We start from the raw sequence: 22730 nt of genomic DNA on the forward strand, positions 1-22730 counted from the left end.
TTCACCAATTTGCCATAATTGTCTTCTTTAATTGATGAGCAGCGTGCTGAAATAACTACCCCTAGATATTTTAATTTGGAAACTACTTGTATACCTAATTTTGCCTCGAGGTTTCCTTTTTGTATGTTAGTCATGTTTTTTGTAATAAACGTTGTTTTGTTTCTATTTATATTCAAACCTGTCAGATCCCCATACTCTTCCAATATTTTGAATAATTTCTGCCTTGATTGTTCTGGGTCTTCTAATATAAATGCTAAGTCATCTGCATAAGCTTGAAATCTGTATGTTTCTTTCTTGATCTTAAGTCCTTTAATCTGCTCTTCTTGTCTTACTACTCTAGCAAGAATTTCTAATGTATATATGGATAACAATGGTGAGAGAGGACATCCTTGTGCCTTTCTGTATGTTGAATTTATCAGTGGCCTCTCCATTTATTATGATCTGGGCCTTTTGTTCAGCATATATTGCGGTTATCATGTTTAAAAATTTCCCCCCGACATCCATTAATTTTAGTTGTTGGATCATAAATTGCCAATTGACATTGTCAAAAGCCTTCTGTGTATCAAGGAACAGAAGTGCCACTTGACGATCACTATGCGATTCATAAAATTCAAGGATGTCTTAAAATTGTTCTTATATTCCGCTTAGTCTGCCTGTTTGGTAAAAACCCATTTTGATCCAAATGTATGAAATCAATTAGGTATTTTTTGAATCGCTCCGCCATTATTGAGGCAAAAATTTTATAATCAGAATTCAATAATGATATAGGTCTATAATTTTGTATCCGTGTTTTTTTCACTTCTTCTTTTGGAATCAATATTATATTTGCCTCCGATCAGGACTTAGGTATTTTAGCATCAGTTAATATGGCGTTGAAAACTTCTATTAGGTATTGATTGAGTGCACTTTGTTGTTCTTTATATAGTTCCACTGGTATTCCATCTGGACCAGTCGCCTTATTGATCTTTTGTTTATTTATAGCCCTGATTATTTCAGCCATTCTTATTTCCTCATTTAACATGAGGAATCTTTGGTAAGTCTGCCTTCTCTAAGTATTCTATTATCCTTTCTACATTTCCCCCCTCATTTCTCTTATATAGTTTTTCATAGTATCTTTGAGCGATTCCCTTTTTTATAGTCCAGTGTTTCTCAACCTTTTTATACGGTGATCCCGGTCATAAGGACGCACCGTGCATGCGCCCCATGCGTGGCGTGCATGTGCGACGGTGCCCATGTGTGGTGTGCATGCGCAGCGGCGCCCATGCACGGGCGTGCATGCACAGTGGTGCCCCATGCGCAGCGCGCATGCGCGGCGGCGCCCATGTACGACGTGCATGCACGCCATGCGTGGCGTGCATGCGCGACGGCGCCCCCATGCACGGCAGCGCCATGTGCAGTGCACATGCGCGGCGGCGCCCCCATGTGCGGTGCCGCCCCATGCATGGCGCGCATGCGCGGCGCGGCTCCCTGAGGGGAAAAATGGCGGATCGCGTTGTTTGGCGACCCCCATAAAATGGTCGTTCGACCCCAAATGGGGTCGCGACCCAAAGGTTGAGAACCGCTGTTATAGTCTCTCCTTTCTCATCTTCCAAATTAATAACCCATTGCTTCTCTTTCTGCCTTCTTAGTTTATATGCTAGCCATCTTCCCGGTTTATTCGCATGCGCAAAGTTATTTTGCTTAGCTGCCTGTAATTTTTGTGCTAACTTTTCCGAATCCTCTATATAGAGTTTATGTTTAATTAAATCCATTTTGTTTTTCAATCCTTTGTTTTCAGGATCTCTCTGAAATTGTGTTTCGGCCTGTTTGTATTCTTCCTCGAGCCTCATCCTATATTGTTTTTTCTCTTTGTTTCTCTTAGCCATGTTCGAAATTGCTATATCCCTCATGTATACTTTTGCCGTATCTCAAATGTTCTGCAAGGATGTATCCTCATTGTCATTCACTTGAAAGAAAAAGTGCATTTCTTTCTCCATTCTTTACTTAAATTCTTTTTCTTTAAGAATCACTCTTTGGAGAGTCCATCTTGGCCTGCTTCTTTGTCCTTTCAAGTGAAAACTTATTGGATTATGGTCTGCCCAGAGGCTAGGTTCAATATCAATTTCTTGAATTTCCAAGGCTAATTCCTTTGTAAACCATAGCATGTCTATCCTGGTCCATAAGATCACATGAAGTTTTAATACCGTTTTATAAAGCTCTAATAACACCACACTTGGAATACTGCATCCAGTTTTGGTCACCACAATATGAAAAAGATGTTGAGACTCTAGAAAGAGTGCAGAGAAGAGCAACAAGAATGATTAGGGGGCTGGAAGCTAAAACATATGACAAACAGAGGACTTGGGTATGTCTAGTCTAGTGAAAAGAAGGACTAGGGGGTAACATGATAGGGTTCTATTATTTGAGGGGCTCCTACAAAGACGAGAGGGTCAAACTATTTTCTAAAGCACCAAAAGATAAGACAAAAAACAATGAATGGAAACTAACCAAGGAGAGAAGCAACCTGGAATTAAGGAGAAATTTCCTAATGATGAGAGCAATTAACCAGTGGAATAACTTGCTTTCAGAAGTTGTGGGTGCTACATCACTGAAGACTTTCAAAAAGAGACTGGACAAGCATTTGTCTGAAATGATATAGAGCAGAGGTCCTCAACCTTTTGGTCACCAGGGACTGGATCTGTGAAGAGAGGTTTTTCTGTGGACCAGAGGGTGCATGGTTTTGTGTGGTGCCTGCATCTAATAGATGGGGCTTTGCTTGTTTGTGCGGACCGGTTGCTGGCATGTCATGGCTCGGTACTGGTCCACAGACCTGGGGTTTGGGACCCCTGGTATAAAGTCTCCTGCTTGAGCAGAGGATTGGACTAGAAGATCTCCAAGGTCTCTTCTAATTAGAATATAATATCTTTATTGTCATTGTGTATCTCACAATGAAATTGAATGCTATCCACAGTGCACAATACACATCAGTAAAAACCACAAATAAAAACATACATTATATACACGCATCTGTCACATTTTACTCACCATTGTGTTGCCCTTAATATTGCTCTTCAATATTGCATTATACAGTAGTGGAATAATTCTGTTATTCTATGTTCTATGTTCACTCTCAAAGTACTAAAGAGCCAAGGAGAGACAAATAGGAATTTCAAGGGAGGAGCATCTTTAAAAAGAGAGTTATTTTAACTATATATTTTTAAATAGAATAGAATAGAGTTGGAAGGATCTTCTAGTCCAGCCCCCTGTTCAAGCAGGAGGACCCATACCAGTGGTGGTGAACCTTTTAGTGACCAAGTGCCCAAACTGCAACCCAAAACTCACTTATGTATTGCCGGGTGCCGGGAGGGTGTGGCCTGCCAGATGGGCACGGCATGCTGGATGGGCGTGGCTACAGGGGTCATGACAGACTGGGTGGGCATGGCCAGGGTGGGCGTGGCCAGCTCGATGTTGCTCCTGGGGAGGGATGCCTGTGGGGATCAGGCAGGGTTGAGGGAGATCCAGGGGGTTTCCGGCAGGTGGGGCAGTGGGCAGGAGGGCGTCTTGCTCAGCTGATGGCTGGGGGGAGGAAGGGTGCAGCTACATCCCCTCCCAAATGCTGCCATCTCATGAAAGCAGGATGAAAACTCCAAAAAGTGACAAGGAAAAAAAGTTAAAACAGAAGAGTGTCTCACGATGGTTTTCTTGCCTGGGGGCGGGGGGGGGTATGGAGGGAGGCTTCTGAGCCCTGCAGCTCTTCCAAGGGGGGGGAGAAGAGTGGGAAGGGGCTGTGCTGGGATCAGGGCTCCTCGTGCCTTCCACTGCCCGCCTGCACTCTTCTGCCGCAGATGCCGTGGCTTCGTTTGCCTGGCAGGGTGGGGGCACACTTGTGCAAGGGAATGCACATGGGGCTGCTGCCTCGCTTTCCATGCCATGCTGGGGCTGGACTGGGCTGGGTGTGGAGCCTCCTCGCCGCTTCTTCCCCTGCAGACATCGGGAGCGCCCGGCCCACCTACCAGTCATCCCAGGTGCCACCGTCTGGCACTCTCCAGCCTGTTGCTGGCCAGCCCAGCATGCCGGGATGCCTCCCTTCAGGTTCCCTTGGCCTCTCCCCTCCTCCAGGCTGGGGCTGGTCAGATTCCCCCCGTGGGCAGCGCTGCGCCCTCCCCAGCCAGCCCTCCTCCTCCATCCTCCTTCTCTTTCTGCAGGCAAACTGCGGCTTACCGAACCAGGCGGCGCCTCTCCCAGCATGTGTCCTCAGGCAGAGGAGCCGGGCAGCCATGGCTCTCACTCCCCTTCGGCCTCTATCTGCCCAAGGCCCAAGCTCAGCGCTGGAGAGTGTGGGACAGCGGCAGCCACCCCGGGATGCGGGGTAGGCAGGATGGGTGCTCCTGATGTCCACAGGCGAAAAAGTGGCGTGAAGGCTCCATGCCCAGTCCACCCCAGACCCAGCATGGCATGGCAAGCGAGGCAGCAGCTCCACATGGATCCCCGTGCGTGAGTGCAGCCCCGCCCTGCCAGGCAAGTGAAGCCACAGCATCTGCGGCAGAACGCACGTGGGCAGACGCTGTGGCTCCACTTGCCTGGCATGGCGGGGGAGTACACATGCATGAGGATGCAGTTGGGGCTGCTGCCTTGCTTGCCATGCCGTGTCGGAGCTGGACTGGGTGCGGAGCCTCCACACTGCTTCTTCCCCTACCCACCCTGCCTAGCCTACATCCTGGGGCAGCTGCTGCTATCTCGCACTCTCCAGCCTGTTGCTGGCCAGCCGGGCATGCCGAACTTGGGCCTCGGGCAGATGGAGGTTGGAAGGGAGTGAGAACCACAGCTGCCCAGCTCCTCTGCCTGAGGACGCATGTGGGGAAAGGCGCCACCCGGTTCAGTAAGCCACGGTCTGCCCGCAGGAGGAGGATGGAGGAGGAGGGCTGACCGGGGACGGGCACAGTGCGGCCCACGGGAGGAATCTGACCAGCCCCAGCCTGGAGGGGGGAAAGAGGCCGAGGGAGCCTGAAGGGAGGCAAGCATGGCGCTCGGGGTAGCTGCTCTCCCACCTCCCCCCGTGCTCCCACCAAAGGGCTGGCTGGCTTCGGCATCACGTGGGCAGGCCTGGCCACGCATCTGCCCAGCAGAGCTGGCGGGCCCAGCCTTCCTTCCTTCCTTCCTTCCTTCCTTCCTTCCTTCCTTCCTTCCTTCCTTCCTTCCTTCCTTCCTTCTTCTTCCTTCTCCCTCCCATCCTTCCTTCCCCTCTCTCTCTTTCTCCCTTTCTCCAAAGTCCAAACCTACGTGTCCTCCTTCCCCCGTTAGCCTTCTGCAAAGCACAAATGGACACCGCGTCCTACTTGTCTTCTCCAAACTCATGCCCACAATTGCTTCCAAAGGCCGTCTGCTTGCTCACTCGCTCTCTCACTGCACTCCTGCAAAAACCTGCTTTTATAGGTTCCCCTGTCCCCACCCAGCTCTCGCAGCTGTTCCTGTGAGAGCACTACTGGATTCGGTTTCCCTGCCCTCTCCAGTTCGCACTAGTCAGGCTCATGTGGAGAGGGGGAGGGGAGCATCCCTCTGGCAGGCGTGCCAACAGAAAGGGCTCTGCGTGCCCAGTCTGGGACGTGTGCCATAGGTTCGCAACCATGGGTCTATACCATCTCAAACAAGTGACTGTCTAGCCTCTTCTTAAAAATCTCCAGTGAAGGCAAGCTGTTCCACTGGTTAAATGTCCTCACTGTGAGGAAGTTTCTCAATTCCAGGTGCTTCTCTCTTTGATCAGTTTCCAACCATTGTTTCTTGTCCTGTCTTCTGGTGCTTTGGTGAATAAGTGACCCCCCTCTTCTTGGTGACAGTCCCTCAAATACTGTAATACTGCTATCATGTTTCTGCTTTTTCTTCTTTTCTTTAGACTAGTCAAACCCAAATCCTGCAGCTGTTCTTTGTATGTTTTAGTCTCCAGGCCTTTAATCATCTTAGTTGCTCTTCTTTGAATTTTTTCCAAACTCTCAACATCTTTTTTGTGATATGGTGACCAGAATTGGCTGCAGTATTCCAGGTGTGGTCTTACTAGGGTTTTATAAAGCAGTATTAATACTTCGCATGATCTTGATTCTGTTTATACAACCCAGGATTGTATTAGCTTTTTGGCTACTGCTGCACACTGCTGGCTCATATTCAAGTGATCGTCCACTAGGATTCTCAGGTCCCTCTCACAGTTACTGTTTTTTTTTTTATTGAAAAATTTTTAAAAAACTTTTACAAAGACAGAAAAAAAACAATAACAACAACAACAAAAACAAAACAAAACAATACAACCCTCCCCCAACCCCTCCCAAACCACCCCCTCCCTCCCCCCCCGGAGCTTCCCAGAGCAGAATATAAGCTTAATTAAAAAAAAATTAACAAAGTTATAAGATAATTAAAAATAAAATATATATGAAAAAAGAATTATAATCCTTTAAAAGAGAAAGTATTTAAAAAAGAAAAACAAAGAAGAAGAAAAAAGAAAAAGTAGAGTTTTTATACAAATTATAAAAAAGCTAAATGATATTTTTTCAAATCCAGTTTAAATTGTATGAAATTTATCCATTTTTCCCATACAGCAAAAAATTTCTCTTGCGTTTGCTCTTTTAAGAAAGCCGAAATCTTTGCCATTTCCGCCAAGTAAGATACTTTAAAAAACCACTCTTGCAAAGATTCCTTCTTCCAGTATTGACCTACTAACAGCCTTGCGGCTGTAATCAGATTCAGCATCAATATAACTTCCTTAGCATCACAATCAGTAACAATACTAAGCAAAAACAATTGTGGAGTAAATTTTACCCTCTTTCTAAAAATTCTCTGAATGTTCCACCATATCTTAATCCCAAAAGCTTTTATATTTTTACACGACCACCAAATATGATAATAAGTGGCATCCAGGCAGCCACATCTCCAACATTTAGGTTGTAAGTCAGGATACATAAAAGACATCTTTTGTGGATCAAGGTGCCATCTGTAAAACATTTTATAAAAATTCTCCCTTAAATTCTGGGCTTGTGTAAACTTAACATTTCTCACCCAGATAGTTTCCCAGGTATCCAGTAGAACTGGTTCACCAAAATTCTGCGCCCATTTAATCATACAGTCTTTAATTAATTCTGATTCTGAATCCAGTTCCACTAGCACCCCATAAATTCTCTTAATGTGAGTTTGTCTTTGATCCTTTACTTGCTTAAAAAGATTTTCATCTTCTCTAAGCAGGCCTAAATTACGGTCCATCTTCCATCTATCTACTAATTGTCTATATTGAAACCAAGAATAGGTAATATTTTCATGTGCTAGGTCTTCCAAAGATTTTAACTGCCAATTTTGACCATCCCATCTAAGTAATTGTGTATAAGACACCGTATCCATTTTAACACCTCTCTTTATCCCCTCTATCGCATGCCAAGGTATAGCCCATAATGGTATTTTAAAATCACTTTTATAATATTTCCTCCAAACCCTAAGTAAAGAGATCCTTATAATATGAGATTTAAAGGCCCAATCCACTTTTTTATTAAATATTAAATAGGCATGCCAACCAAAAAGTAAATCCCATCCCTCCAAATGGAGTATCTCTGAATTTGTTAAATTTACCCAATCACTAATTAATGTTAAGACCACAGCATCATAATATAATTTCAAATTCGGTACCTTGAGTCCACCTCTCTCACGGAAGTCCTGCATAATTTTAAACTTTGCCCTTGGTTTTTTCCCTGCCCAAAAAAATTTATTAATGCCTTTCTGCCATTCATTTAAATTAACCTCATTCTTTAAAATAGGTAACATTTGAAATAAAAAGAGAAATTTTGGCAGGACATTCATTTTAATCACTGCAATTCTTCCCATGAGAGATAGCTGTAAGTTCTCCCAATTTTTCAAGTCTTTTTGTACCCTGACCCACAACCTTTCATAGTTATTCTTAAACAATTTTACATTAGAAACAGATAAAATAACCCCCAGATATTTTATCTTATCAACAATTTCAAAACCAGTCAAATTAGCCAAAATCTGTTTATCACAAGTAGTCATATTTTTAGATAATATTTTAGTCTTATTATTATTAATTTTGAAACCCGAAACTAATCCATATTGATATATCAGCTGTAATAACTTCACTACAGAATAAGTAGGTTGAGACAAAGTAACCACCAAGTCATCTGCAAAAGCTCTTAACTTATATTCTTTTTTGTTAACTTCTATTCCTCTTATTTCCTGCGACTCTCGGATTTTAATCAACAAAATTTCCAATGTTAAAACAAACAGCAACGGTGACAAAGGACATCCCTGTCTAGTACCTTTTTCTATTGTAAAAACCTCTGACAAACCCCCATTAACAATAAGTTGTGCCGTTTGTTTTTGATATATAGCAGTAAGAGCTTGTAATATTTTTTCTCCAAAATTCATCTCCTCAATTGCTCTTAACATAAAATGCCAGTTCAGTTGATCAAAAGCTTTTTCAGCATTTAAAAATATCAGCCCTGCAGGGACTTGGTTGTTCTTATCTAAATATTCTAATATATTAATAATTTGTCTAACATTATTTTTCATGTACCTTCCAGTTATAAAACCCGATTGGTCCTTATGTATAAGCTGATGCACAACCATCATAAGCCTATTAGCTAAAATTTTTGCAAAGATCTTATAGTCTACATTTAAAAGAGATATAGGTCTATAATTCTTTGGTAAAGTAAGATCTTGGTCCTCTTTTGGAATCAAGGATATGAAAGCACTGCGCCATGACGGAGGGATCTCTGAACCCTGCAATATGTTATTAAAAAGCTCACCTAAAGGTTGAATCATCTCTTCTACTAAAGTTTTATAATAAATAGGTGTCAAACCATCCGTACCTGGCGCTTTGCCTAATTTTAATTGCTTAATAACTGTCACAATTTCCTCATTAGTAATTGGACAATTAATTTCTTGCTTCTGATCTTCTGTCAATTTAGGAAAGTTAGCCTCCCTTAAATATTTATTTATATCTAAAATTTGTACATTAGTAGTCTTATATAATTTTTGATAATAATCTAAAAAAGATTTCTTAATCAATTCCTTCTGATACACTAATTTACCATTATAATTTATTTTATCTATTGTTCTCTGTCTCTGTTTCTTTCTTAATTGATAGGCCAACCATCTCCCTGGTTTATTGGCATTACAAAATATATTTTGTTTCATAAACAAAAAATTAGTTGCAGATTGATCAGCCATCAACATGTTAAATTATGTTCTTAAGAACTTTATAGATTCCTTTACCTTTTCATCTGAAGGATTTAAAATCAAAAACTTTTCTTTTAATTTAATCTCATCTTCCAGTTCCTTACGCTTCTGAGTCTGCTTTTGTCTATGAACATTGTTCATCTTTATCAAAATCCCACGCATAAAAGCTTTACCTGCATCCCATACCATTGATGTTGATGTCCCCTTATACATATTCAAAGCAAAATAATCCTTTAAACACTCCTTTAACTTTTGAACATTCTTTTCTTGTCTAAATAAATTCTCATTCACCCTCCAGGATCTCCTCTCCTCTTTTTCATAAATCAGCTCCATCCAAACTGGACTATGATCCGTCAATGACCTAGGAAAAATTTTTACGTTCTTTACCCTATTATATAAGTCAGTTGTAATAAAAAAAATCAATTCTTGAAAGAGATTGATGTCTATCTGAAAAAAAGGTAAAGTCTCTCTCCTCTTGATTACGTTCACGCCAATAGTCTCTCAATTCCTAATCCTCTTTCAGATCAAAAAAGGCTTTGGGTAATTTAGCCTGTTTAAAAAGGATAGAGGAACCTTTTTTGTCCCTTTGTGTATCTAAAATACCATTCCAATCCCCCATTAATATCACAGATCTATAGTCCAGCGAAATTATTTTCTGATGTAACAGTTTATAAAATTGTTCTTGTTGCTGATTTGGTGCATACAATCCCACTACAAGTATTTTCTTACCATATAAACCAAGTTCAATCATTACATATCTTCCTTGAGGATCTGATTCTACCAGACAAACTGGTAGATTTTGCTTAACATAAATAACCACTCCCCCTTTTTTCCCAGGGGCAGGAGATACAAAATGAGATCCCAAACGAGCATTAGCTAAATATTTTTGATCTTTAAGTAAAATATGAGTTTCCTGCAAGCAGATAATATCATTATTATGTTGCTTTAAATAATAAAAGATTTTCTTTCTTTTCTGAGGTGAGTTAAGGCCGTTAACATTCCAGGTCAGGAACTTTGCCATCTCCCTTAACCAGGAGCCTGGAGAAGACTGCCTGAAGATCTGCCATTGATGAATGTGTTGCAGAACTCTTGGGTCTTGCTCCTCCCACCGGCAATGAAGCACTTTCAGAAGAAGATTCTTTGGGTTCTTTCTTCTGTTGTTCCTTTTCCTTGCGTCTGTGTGCTGCACGGGTCATCCTCTGCTCTTTAACCTCTATTTGACGTTGCCATTCCACTTGTGACTTCCCAGCAGAGATCAGACCTAATCCTTCAGATTGCTGTTCCACCTCTTTGCCGCCCAAAGATTTCTGGATCATAGATAAAAATGAGCCTGCTCCCAGGACCGTATTATAAATCTCTTTGGCTTTAGCAACCGTGTTAAGCCTATAACGCATCCCCGCATGGCTCAAAACAATACCCGTCAGAATCTCCCATCTGAATGACATCGATCTTGCTTTAAGTTCATTAGCTAGAAAAGCAAAGTCTTTCCTGTTTCTTAAGATTCTTGATGGAATTTCCTTTAAAATAATGACATCTTGGGCAGCAATCTGAAATCTCTTATTGTAATAAGCTTGTATAATTTCATTACGCAGAGGCCTCTTTGTAAAATAAATCACCACATCTCTTGGCAAGTTCTTTTGTTTCGCAATTCAAGAATTAACTCTGTAAACTTTTTCCACTTCTCTGCGTAATTCATCTTTATCCATATTCAAAACAGGAGCTAGATCATTAAGCACCATCTCTGTCAAATCTTGATTCATATCTTCTTTCAAACCCCTGATTCTCAAAGCATGCTCCATTTCCCTGTACTGGGACATAAGAATATCCTCTTGTGAAATTTCCACCTTTCTTTCCATATTCTGGAATTTATCTTCAATAAAATCAACCTTATCTACGACCTCCTCCACTCTAGAATCCAATTTCGCAACCACAGAAGCCAGGCCTGATAAAGCTGTTACTATATCTTGCCTCAAGATAGTATTATTGTCCTCTAGCAGCTACTTCATTTCCTCTTTACTTTCAGATTTATTCTGTTTAAGGAGGTCTTTCATTTCCTCTTTGCTTTCAGATTCACTCTGTTCAAGAAGTTGCTTCATTTCATCTCTAATTTGGGATACAGCATTTCCCATTATATCTTTAATCTCTTGTGCAGATAAACCTGGCAAAGGAGGAGAAGGTGGAGGCAGTACTGATAGTGTAGCTTTAAGTTGTTGTTGTACCGTTAAAGTTGTAGGAGAGGAAACCACCTTAGAAAGTATACAGGCCGGTTGCCTCTTTGAAGCCATTTTTCAAAGTATTATTCTCTCTCTCTCTTTCCTCTTAAAAGGAAAAAGGAAAAAAAAAAGTACTAAAATTCTTAAAGTTTTTTTAAAAAAAGCCAAGAAAAGTGCCCAAAACACGATCAAAAAATAAAGGAGAAAATTAAAAGCAATAAATGTATTCATTTAAGTCCATATTTTCTTTCTGGGAAAAAAAAGTAAAGAACAAAAGAACAAAGTACTTTCAGAACGCCATCTTACTTTCACTCTCCGTGCCGACAAAAAAGAAACAAGGGAAAAGAATCAAAGTCAACTAGAAAAAAATTAAAATAAAATACTAAACTAAAAAAGAAATCCTTTAAACTGCTCTGTCCGCTTTAAATATTACTCACCAGAACACTTTAAACGCGGAGATGGTAGCGGCGTTTCCTTTTGTCTCCGAAGAGACAAAAACAGCTGGGAGGCGGAGAAAGCAGGAACTCCGAGGGAACGCTCCTTCTGCCCCCTCAAAAGAAAAATCCAGAGGGGGCTAAGAGGTTCTACCTCTATTCTTGCAATCTCTACCCCTTCCCTTCGCCCGGGAAGGGGATTCCGAACCGCGGGCCAGCTGATGTTCGCTGCGCTCCGCAGATCTGACGCCGTCCCAGGAGGACGGCTACAAAGTAGCCGCCATCAACGCCGCTCCCCAGCGGAAGTTACTGTTTTTGAGCCAGGTCTCTCCCAATCTGTACATGTACCTTTGATTTTTCCTGCCTAAATGTAAGACTTTGCTTCTCTCCACATTGAAATTCATTTTGTTGGATAGGGCCCATTGTTCAAGTTTGTCAAGATCTTTTTGGATCCTGAGTTTGTCTTCGGGGGTGTTGGCTACTCCTGCCAGTTTGGCATATAGAGAGACTAAATGGGAGAACCTTTGGAAGAAAAGGTCTGCCACTGAGACTTTTACATAATAAAGCATTTGGCAAACCAACTCATGAAATAATTAGTAAAATGGTAAAATAAAATAAATCTTACCCTTGTTAGATGGATTCATAATTGGATGAATGACTGCACAGAGGATTCATAAATAGCTCCATAGCAGCTTGGAGGGAAGCACTGATTGGTGTGCTTATAAATGTCCTGCTTTATTATCTGTGCAAACATCTTTGCATGCAGAGATATTGTGCTCAGTGGTAGTAATTACTGGACTCCCCTTTCTTTTCTCATTGAAGAATGGAACTACATTTGTTCTTTTCCTGTCTTTTGGCATTTCCCAAAGAAAAATTGACACGATGACCCAATGGTTCTTCAGCTTCTTCCTTCACTATTCTCGGGTGTACAGTATACCATCAAAGCTTTGGGACTTGAAAGCATTCAAAGTAGCTAGAAAATTCTTTAGCCTTTCTGTACTGATCTGTATTTACATCTGTTCTGTTGGTTCTTTTTTTGCTCCTCAAAATGTCCTTTCCTTTATATGTAAAGAGAATGGGAGAGTTTTTGACCTCTTTATTTATTGAAAATTTGAAGGAAATATTGTGCATAAAAGAACAAAATATCAGTAAATAAATAGGAAGTTTACAGTTTTCGTAAAATTTGAATGTCATTATTTCCTTACTTGATTGAATTATTATATAGAACTAAGTTCACATGAATAAAATAACTAGGCACAGCAAAGTTTTAGGACAATACAAGGGGAAACAAGTGTTAATTAATTAAGCAGACTAGACTAGAGGAAGTGGGCTTTAAGATGGTAGGAGCAGAATAGATCTCTGCAAGAGACTTACAAATGCAGTCAATGCACTTGGTAACATCCAACATATTCCTTCTAATAGGAAGATTGGAAGATCAAGCACTGAGCATTTTAGAAAAACAGAAATTCACAAAAGTAAGGCAGTTGAGGCTTTATTCACTTCAGTATTTACATGTATATAGGCATGCACTTAATGGCCCTAGGACCTAGAAAATGATGAGGCCACAAATAGCAGAATGACATCAGGATAGAACAGAATGTTAGCCATCCATGAAACAAAATACACCAGCTATTTTTAACTTTAGCTTTTTTGGAATGGAATCGCCACACACACATAATTGGCAGTCTGCAATTACAGAACACGAATTTATAGTAATTCTTAATGGAGATATATACAGGTAGGCACAGGCCTAAATGAAGAGACTCTCAAGTGTAGCATATTTTAAGGGCACTTGTCCTGTGGTGATAAGAATGAACTAACACTCTTCAATATATTTTGAGACTATGACCACATAAGCAAGCAGCATAGTATTTTGAGAGGGCCCATTGGCAGATGGATAGTCTATGCCAAGCCCATCTTACCCTATTCTTCTATGTGCCAATAACAAGAAATCAAGGATTGTCAGTAAATATCTTATCAGTCTAGAGTTCAAGCTGTCATATAGAGAGAGGCACTCAAGTGTAGAGTGGTAACAGTTCAGTGTCGCACATGCTCAGTGGTGGGATTCAGCCAGTTTGTACCAGTTCGCCAGAACCCGTAACTAATTTTTTGTTGCCCAGGCCCAGAATGGACTTCCGGAAGTGGCATCCACACAGAGAACCAGTTATTCACATATTTGAATCCCACCACTGCATATGCTCATATCCTGATCCTAAAATATTTGTGGAAACTGGCAGGAAAAGTGTACCTTCCCTCTTGTTAGGCTGGTGTGTAAGATACCAGTTAGGCTGATGTGTAAGAGCTGATGTAGTTCCCATTTTTGTCTACATATTGAGTACTTACCCAGGACCTGGGATAGGCAGATGTGGATGTTTGATGGTATTACAGATATCGTCGCAGGATGGAAGCAGTTCCCAGTAAGGCCGCCTTTTGCAATTGACTAATAGCGAATTTGTCAATGCCAATGGTGTTCAAGTGGTGCTCCAGTTGTTTTGGGATTGCACCCAAGGCGTCTATTACTATTGGTACTACCCTTGCTTGCTTTTGCCACAGTCTTTCTATTTCTATTTGTAGGTCTTTGTATTTTGTTATCTTCTCCAGTTCTTTCTCGTCTATTCTGCTGTCTCCAGGCACTGCCACGTGCACTATCCAGACTTTTTTGTCTTTCTTATCGACATCATCATCATCATCATCATCATCGTCATCATCATCATCATCATATTATTATTATTATTATTATTATTAATTTCTTGGCCTTGGCCCTGCTAAGTCAGGTATCTCTAACCCTAACCCTAATCCTCTGCCTACTGATATTTCCTTTCAATTTTATTCCAGGAACCAGACATATAGTTTCTATGGGGGAAAGTCTGCAAATTGCCCTTCAGCTTTATATGGAGGTTTATTTTTTCAATTTAGTGCAAAAATATCCATAATTTAAGACAATTTTCCTGACCATAAAGGATGCTTATTCCCTGAAGTGGGCTGTGAGAATAACTTTCAGAGAATGGAGGAAGAGCCACACCCTGAACAACAATCAGACAAAACATATCTCAATCCGCAGAAGGATAAGGTAAAGCTTTCCCTGCCCAGTCACGTCCGACTCTAGGGCCCAGCGCTCTGTTTCTTGGCCGAGGGAGCCAACATTGACCGAAGGCACTTTCTGTGATCATGTGACTGGTGTGACTATACATCAAAGGTGCATGGAATGCTATTACCTTCCCACCAAAGTAGTACCTATTAATCTACTCACATCTGTATGCTTTTGAAGTGCTAGGTGGGCAGGAATGGGAGCTGATCCTGTTGTGTGGTACTCCACAAGTCTGAAACCTGGGCTGCCAGCTTTCCAGCTGACAAGCTCAGCTTTTTTAACCGCTGAGTCATTGCACCCTCACAGAAGGATTGGTACGGAAAATGCCTTAGAAGGGACTTTCTCTAGTTCTCTGGAAAGTAAAGACAACGGAGGGGAGAAGTGCTTTTAGCCTTGCAGGATTCTGTAACTGCAACCTTACAATAAAGATAGTACTTGTGGTTATGGTTTCTTGTATGTATCTCAAAGGACTGACATTTCCCTATGAGCAAAGTTGGTGAGCAGTTTTCAAGTGCCCTTCCTAACAACCAGTCCTCCAGCCCAATTTCAACTAACTCCCTGAAACTGAGCAAAGAAATCAAGAATTCATACATCAGGCAAGATACAGTCAAGATACATTCTAAGACAGGGGTTTCATTTATACAGAATTCATACATCAGGCAAGATACAGTCAAGATACATTCTAAGACAGGGGTGTCAAACTCAATTTCATTGAGGGCCGCATCAGCATTGCGGTTGCCCTCAGGGGGCCAGGTGGGTGTGGCCAGGGTGGCTGCAGCCTACTGGGTGGGTGTGGACAGAGTGGGTGTGGCCTACTGGGTGGGCATGGCCAGCTCTACATCGTTCGCGTCAAGGGGGCCTGTGGGGGCCTGGGCAGGAGTGGGACAGATCTGAGGGTCTCGGGCAGAAGTGGGTGGGACCGGGGTAAGTGCCAAGGCATGGTCCATTTCTTCATTCCTCACAAAGGGTGACACTTCCCCAGCATGCACCCAGGGGGTGGGGCCGATGTGGCAAGGGCTGGTTCTTTGCTGTTTCTAGACAGCCTTGTGGAGCTAAGACTGAATGCGTTTCAGCATAGATGGCCACCACAAAATTGTACATTGGCTCCTGGCTGGCCTGGGCCAGGGCCAAGGCAGCAGGGGCCGTTCTCTCACTGTTTCCAGGATGGCTTCGCGGGCCACATGAAACCACTTCATGGGCCGCATCCGGCCCCTGGGCCTTGTGTTTGACATGTCTGTTCTAAGACTTGAAAATAATAGGGATCAATATACAGTACTACTGGACAAAAAAAGAGCTGGCACCATGTTAGAGTGAGATAGTGCAGACATTTCCTAAGATCCCTACAATATTTGAAGAGGTCTGCTCAGTTGTATCACTTTGTCATTAGCAAAAAATAACACAATTTTCTTCCTGTTTTTTTTCTTCTACAAAATCAGCCAGCTATGGCTAGACCTTTCTTTCTAGCAGGTTACAACAAAGAATACTGTGGTGTTTAAATTCTGAAGATGCAACTTTCAGCATATAATCAGAAATGTGTGACTGGAATAAGCCTTTGTCAGGTAACTAGGAGAGAAGTACTTTGCAACATGGAGAGGCATCAACTGTGATAATGCCACCAAATGACCAACATCTGATACAAGTATCTAAATTGTGGTATTTACCTAATCAGTTCATCATTTGCCCCAAAGAACAAGACATCAATCTCAGGTACATTGACAGTGAAATGGACACCCATTTTGTTTTTATAGTTGCTTTTACATTTATTTTAATTTAATAGAAACAAACCCCAATTTACAATACAATAAGTTAGAATTAAAATTTTACAATCCTGCTCATGTAAGTTCTTTGAAAAGAAATATGACATGTAGGAATCATGGCACTGATTTTCCTTCCGTTAGTGCAGATAAAAAATTAGTGCTGAGTTTGCCCAGAGCAATGCAAAGATTTCCTTCTACTCAGGTCTCTTTGAAGATATCACTTCTGTAATAAAACTGTACCAGTTTTCATATCTCAGATATCTGCTATATTTTTGTTTGCACCTATGCATGCACGCACAAACACACTTGTTGTACTTTTACTCTTTCTATCATTCATAGTCCTAGAGTTAAGGGGAAAAAAAGATTTATAGTATTTCTGTGAATTGATTACTATCCAAGCACCAGCATTCCTGAATAAAAACCCAAAGCTTAACTTTAATTGCAGCTGCTGTAGTGAAATTTGGAAGTCATTTCTTTAATTATTTTTTCTCCCTTTCTTTTAACTCCATTGTTTCCTGAAAAAGATAACGAGAGGTATAGTGCCAATTAAATGAGATTTAGCTATATTTCCTTTTCTTATGTCATGCCTTTTACCTTATGGAATCATATTGTTGGAAATGATTTTAAAGATCTAATCTCATCTTTCTCTTCTCTGAAATAACTCCAATTTTGGGCTGTTCTTTCATTATCAGATGCAAAAACCTGTTCCCCTTCAGAACAATGGATGCTTCCCATTTTCTCTGTCATTTTGACTTCAGACCCATAGTTAATTATTGCAATAATTATACAGTAAGTTAAGTGAAGAAAGACAAAATGTTTTCTAAAGAATTATTAAACAATGCAGTAGTCAGAAATTGAGCCATCATTTAAACTGATGGATGACCAAGATAGTAAGTAAATCAGCATACTGTCATATCAAATTGGCAATTGGCATCCATAAGCCAATGCATTATTAGAGAGAGAAATGTGCATCCTGCAGGGAACACTGTAGCAACACGGTGGAAGAAAAGGGTAACTGCTGTCTAGTTTATCACGGCACTGAGCAGCAGAAATTTAGATTTGAGATTTTCCCCATAATTATGAGAACTAGGAATCAGCTTTACAAACATTTTAAATACCAAAGCTATCTATCTATCTATCTATCTATCTATCTATCTATCTATCTATCTATCTATCTATCTATCTATGTACATACATACATACATACATACATACATACATACATACACGGCACCTTTTTTGGACGGAACCTTGTAGGGTAGGCAAGGCAGGTTGCATGATGTGTGTGAGTTCCGGCACCTTTTTTTTTTTTTTTTTAGAAAAAAAGCACTGTATATATCTGAAAAACCCTATGAGTATCAGTAAAAAAATACAAATATTTCATTTCTTCATAATTTTTGAAAAAGTCACACCTTTATGAATATTAGTGCAAACATGTTTGAAGGAGGCATTAAATAGGAAAAAGTGTGTTTAAAAGAATTTAAAAGAATTCAGTCTTCAAAGCCTCATATATAAATTGGTGCAAAAGAGTAAGGGAAACTTTCAGAACTATTAAAAATAGGCAGAAAGGAAAGGATAATGGGTTTTATAAAGTAATTCGTATGAAAACCAAGAAACAGGCAGGGTGTTGTCATGTGCAATTCTTAACACCAGAATCCTTCCATCTCCTGCCTCCTTCCCATGTACAATTTTGATTTGTTTGAATGATTTTGAGTAGCTCTTTCAAAGATTTTTTCCCAAAGTATTTACTTTATTATTTATTTATTGTTGACAATTGCTCAAAAATAGAAATGACTGTGCAGTCAGAAGGCACTGGCTTACTATGAAACTTATTTATTTCTTAAATATTCAAGTTGACCTGTTTAGAAAAAGATGGAGGGGGTGGCAAGGGGTGCATCAGCCTCAGGGTGAAGCTCTGCTGTTAAAATCATTCAGTTGGTATGATTCTTCCCAGGGAGGAAGAAAGATCTAGCAGTTGCTGATGCTCAGTCTCAGTTTTTAAGTCCCATTCCAGAACATCACAGCCAATAAAAACATCATTAGAACTTCTTGGTTTTATTTTATTACTGACTGTACTCACAGTTTTGTTTTTGCTCTTTGTTGCTAAATATTCAGCAATTTTAGGCTGCTTTGATGGTTTTGAAGGAGTCACCAATTCTGAGTTTATTCTGTATCGCTCCATTTTCTTGCTGTCTCTTGATTGCTTTCATAGTGGTACACAGAAGAGCTTGTGTAATAAATAAAGCAGTCCACAACTATTTAAAATTCCACAGTAGATTAGAACTTGAGATGAATAAAAAATAAAAATAGTTGAAAAGCAAAATAAAACAAATTACAATTCAGCAAAATTGATAAAAGGAGTTAATGCATGAACTGGACTGAAGAGAGTCTGCAGAGGTATTTTCATGTTGTCACTTTCCATCCTTGGAAAATCAAACCTGACTCCTTTCAAGATTCAAGATTAGAAGCTTCTGAAACAAAGAACAGCAAGTAGAAATCCTTTAATCTGGTTCTCATGTAACTAAATTTAAATCATGAAATACATGGCTATACTTGGCTACACTAATATACTTACCTCAGAGCTACAGGGAATGGATTGAAAGAAATTTGTTCCCACAAGATGACGTTTCTACTGTTTTCAAAATTGAATTCAATTAAACTAAATTAATTTTTATTATTTTTTTATTGTTTAATTCCCTAAATTTTAATATTTAAAAAAATAAAAGAAAAAGGGATCCAGCGATTAAAATTAGACCAATTTATTAACAAAAATAAAAAACAATACATTTTTTTTAAAAAAATGAACTTTTGTAATTTAACATTTAAATTTTTTTTAAAAAATCTAAATCTTTAAAGTTTTTAAAATTTTAAAAGAAAGAAGGGACCCAAAGTGAGCAAATGAAAATTTACAACTTTTCTATACCATTTCACAATTACTAAGAGCTGAGAGGGTTTTTTCTCCTTTTATTCCTTTTGCTTCTTCCCTCTGTGGATTACAAACTATATCTTGAAGGCAATTTGATTTGCTTTTGATATGTTACATTTAACGTTCACTTCAACATTAGAGATTGTAAAATGTTAACATTGAAGTATTTTTTCAAGAGTAACCAAATTTGGGAGCAAAATAAATGTTTTAAAGCTAAAAGATGCAGTATTGAAAAAAATGTTTTAAAAAATAAAATCCTGCATTAAACCAAATTTTAAAAGAAGGAAGGCACCCTGCATCTACTCAGAGCATTGGCAAGAGTATTTATAAGAAGAAAAACATAGTCATGAGGGAAAAAACGCTGTTGTGGTTTGCCAAATATGTGCCATGTGTGTTCATGCCTAGAGAAGACCCAAATTATATCTGTACTAAATGTAAACTAAATGAATGACTTGAAGAAAAAGTTAAGGGTCTATAGACTAGCCACTCTGAGACTCAAACAACAAAATGAGAAACTAAAGGAAGAAGATTGTAACCAAACTGAACACAGTAAGGAACAACTAATTTTCAAAAAGAAAAAAAGAACCCTGGAGATAGACCAATGGCAATATGACACTCACAAGAAAAAATAAAATAAATAATAATGTCCATGCAGTCCAACCCAGGTCAGGCTAGTCCCATTGGAGCTAAGCAATCAATTTTATATCCTCCTCTTGTAACAAAGTGTGCAGACATCTGAAGAAAAACATCATGAACTGTACAGTGACAGGAATAAAAGTAGACAAGACTTCCCCAAGAAAAAATAGCCATGTAAATCTTTTGAAGTTCTCAAAGCACTAAGGAACTACCAGAGGACTGGAAAAGAGCTGATGTGGTTCCAATTTCAAAGGGGGTGGGGGAAATGGATTCAGGAAAATACAGACCAATCAGCCTGACCTCAATACCTGGGAAAATCCTTGAAAAGATAATCAAGCAATGGATTTGCACCTAGAAACAAATAAAGCTATTACTAAAAGCCAACATGGGTTTGTTAAAAACAGATCATGCCAGACAAATCTAACTGCATTCTTTGATAAAGTGACTAAATTAGTGGATGAGTGAAATGCTGTGGACATAGTATATTTAGACTTCAGCAAGGCATTTGACAAAGTAGACCACAGCCTACTTCTTGATAAGATAGAAAAATGTGGTATAGACAACATCACTACCAGATGGATTTGTAGATGGTTGACCAACCGCACTCAGTGTATAGCCCTCAATGAAACTACAACTACATGAAGGGAAGCATGCAGTGAAGTTCTCCAAGCTTCTGTTTAAGGGCCAGCATTCTTCAACATGATTTGAATGAGGGGATAGAAGAAGAACTCATCAAATTTGCAGACAACATGAAACTGGCAGGAACAGGCAATACCCCATAAGATAGGCTCAAGATCCAGAAATATCTTGACAGATTTAAACACTGGGGCCTATCCAACAAAATGCAATTCAGTGGCAAGAAAAGTAAAGTTTTACACTTAGGCAAGAAAGAGCAAATGCACAGGTATAGAATAGCACGTGGCTCAACAGTAGCAACTATGAAAGGGATCTAGGAGTCTTAGTGGACAACCACTTAAGTATGAATTAGCATTGTGCTGCAACTGCCAGTAAAGCCAGTGCAGTCCTAGGATGCATTAACAAAGGAACAGTATCATAATCACTTGAAGTGTTAGTACCAGAATATACTGCCTTGGTGAGCCCACACTTGGAATAATGTATCCAGTTCTGATCGCCACAATACAAAAAAAAAAGACATTGAGACTCTAGAAAGAGTGCAGAGAAAAGCAACAAAGAGAATTAGGGATCTGGAAGCCAAAACATATCATGAATAGTTGTAGTAACTGAGAATCTCTAGTCTAACAAAGAGAAGGACTGGGGTGACATGATAGGCAGCAGCTGGGGGCAGCGGCTGGGGCCAGTGCAGAGGTGGCAACAGGGAGCCATTGACCGGCGAGGCGTCTGGGAACAGCGCAGAGGCGGCAGGCAGTGGCAGCGGCAGATTGGGAGGCCTACAGGCAGCAGCGAGGCAGCATGGCAGAGACAACAGAGCAGTGGAGGACCCAACCAGCAGCTCAAGAGAACCAGCCTGAACATCGGAGACAGAGCAATGGCCGGAGACGGAGCGATGGGATGACTGAGTGATGGATGGCGGCAGTTGGTGGCAAGGCCCAGTGGAGAAAACTTGGCTACTAAACCTGCTCATCAAAAATGGCTGGAGGCAACTGGGGGTAGCTAGAAAGACTGGCTGAGCACAGAAAAGCAGTCAAAAACCAAGACAGAGAGGATAGAGAAACATAAGGAGCAAATTAAGAAAAGGAAGGATAGTGAAGAATCTTTAGGCAGAGAGCAGAAAGCTAAAAGCAAATTCCCTGTGGAGGAGAAAGCAGCTCTTCCCTTCATTAAATAGCCCTATTCCAGTGATGGCGAACCTTTTAGAGACCGAGTGCCCAAACTGCAAAACAAAACCCAATTATTTATTGCCGGGTGCCAGGAGGGCATGGCCCACTGGGTAGGTGTGGCTATGGTGGTCATGGCAAACTGGGTGGGTGTGGCCAAGGTGGGTATGGTCACCTCGATGTTGCTCATGGGAAGGGATGCCTGTGGGGGATGGGAAAGGTTGGGGGAGATCCAGGGGGTCTCTGGCAGCTGGGGCAGTGGGCAGGAGGCTCATCCTGTGGGGTGAGGCAAGGCAGAGCAGGGGTGCCATTGCTGCCTGACACCATTGGCCCCCGCACACAGAGGCCAGCAAGTGCATGGGGGCCAACAGTGTCCGTCAGCAACCACAGCCTGCTGGCCCCTCAACCGGCGCACTCTGGGCCTCCGCAGCCCACCACCAGCAGTTCAGAGAAGCCGCCTCTGAGCTGGATGGCCGGCCAACAGCTGAGGAGGTGATGCAGTGGGTCGTGCCCGGGAAAAGGAGAGCATGCGAGGCCAGGAGGGACAGGACAGGGGAGAAGGAAACCAGCCATGCTGGGATGCATCCGGCCACGTGGGACCTCGGTGAGTTAGCGAGCGGCTGGTTGAAGAGGGACGGTTGCCATCTCCAGGGCATGGCGCGCATGCCCACAGAGA

At 41.0% G+C, this 22730-nt stretch overlaps 1 protein-coding gene across 5 annotated transcripts in view; it reads right to left on the minus strand.

Annotated features, from left to right (window-relative positions):
* The window catches only part of LOC120318683 (SLAM family member 5-like), a 64964-nt gene that overhangs the window by 14805 nt on the left and 27429 nt on the right, over nucleotides 1-22730 (minus strand). For 3 of the 5 annotated variants that reach the window (XR_005559560.1, XM_039366658.1, XM_039366655.1), the window contains one exon: nucleotides 18514-19167. The gene's annotated coding sequence lies outside the window, so the exon portion shown is untranslated. Of the gene's footprint in view, nucleotides 1-18513; nucleotides 19168-22730 lie in introns of those variants that run through there. The other 2 variants (XM_039366656.1, XM_039366657.1) reach the window with 1 other exon arrangement.

The sequence above is a fragment of the Crotalus tigris genome, unplaced genomic scaffold (genome assembly GCF_016545835.1).
Source record: "Crotalus tigris isolate CLP2741 ecotype Arizona unplaced genomic scaffold, ASM1654583v1 scf7180000020347.5012614909:4044961, whole genome shotgun sequence".
NCBI classification, from domain to species: domain Eukaryota; kingdom Metazoa; phylum Chordata; class Lepidosauria; order Squamata; family Viperidae; genus Crotalus; species Crotalus tigris.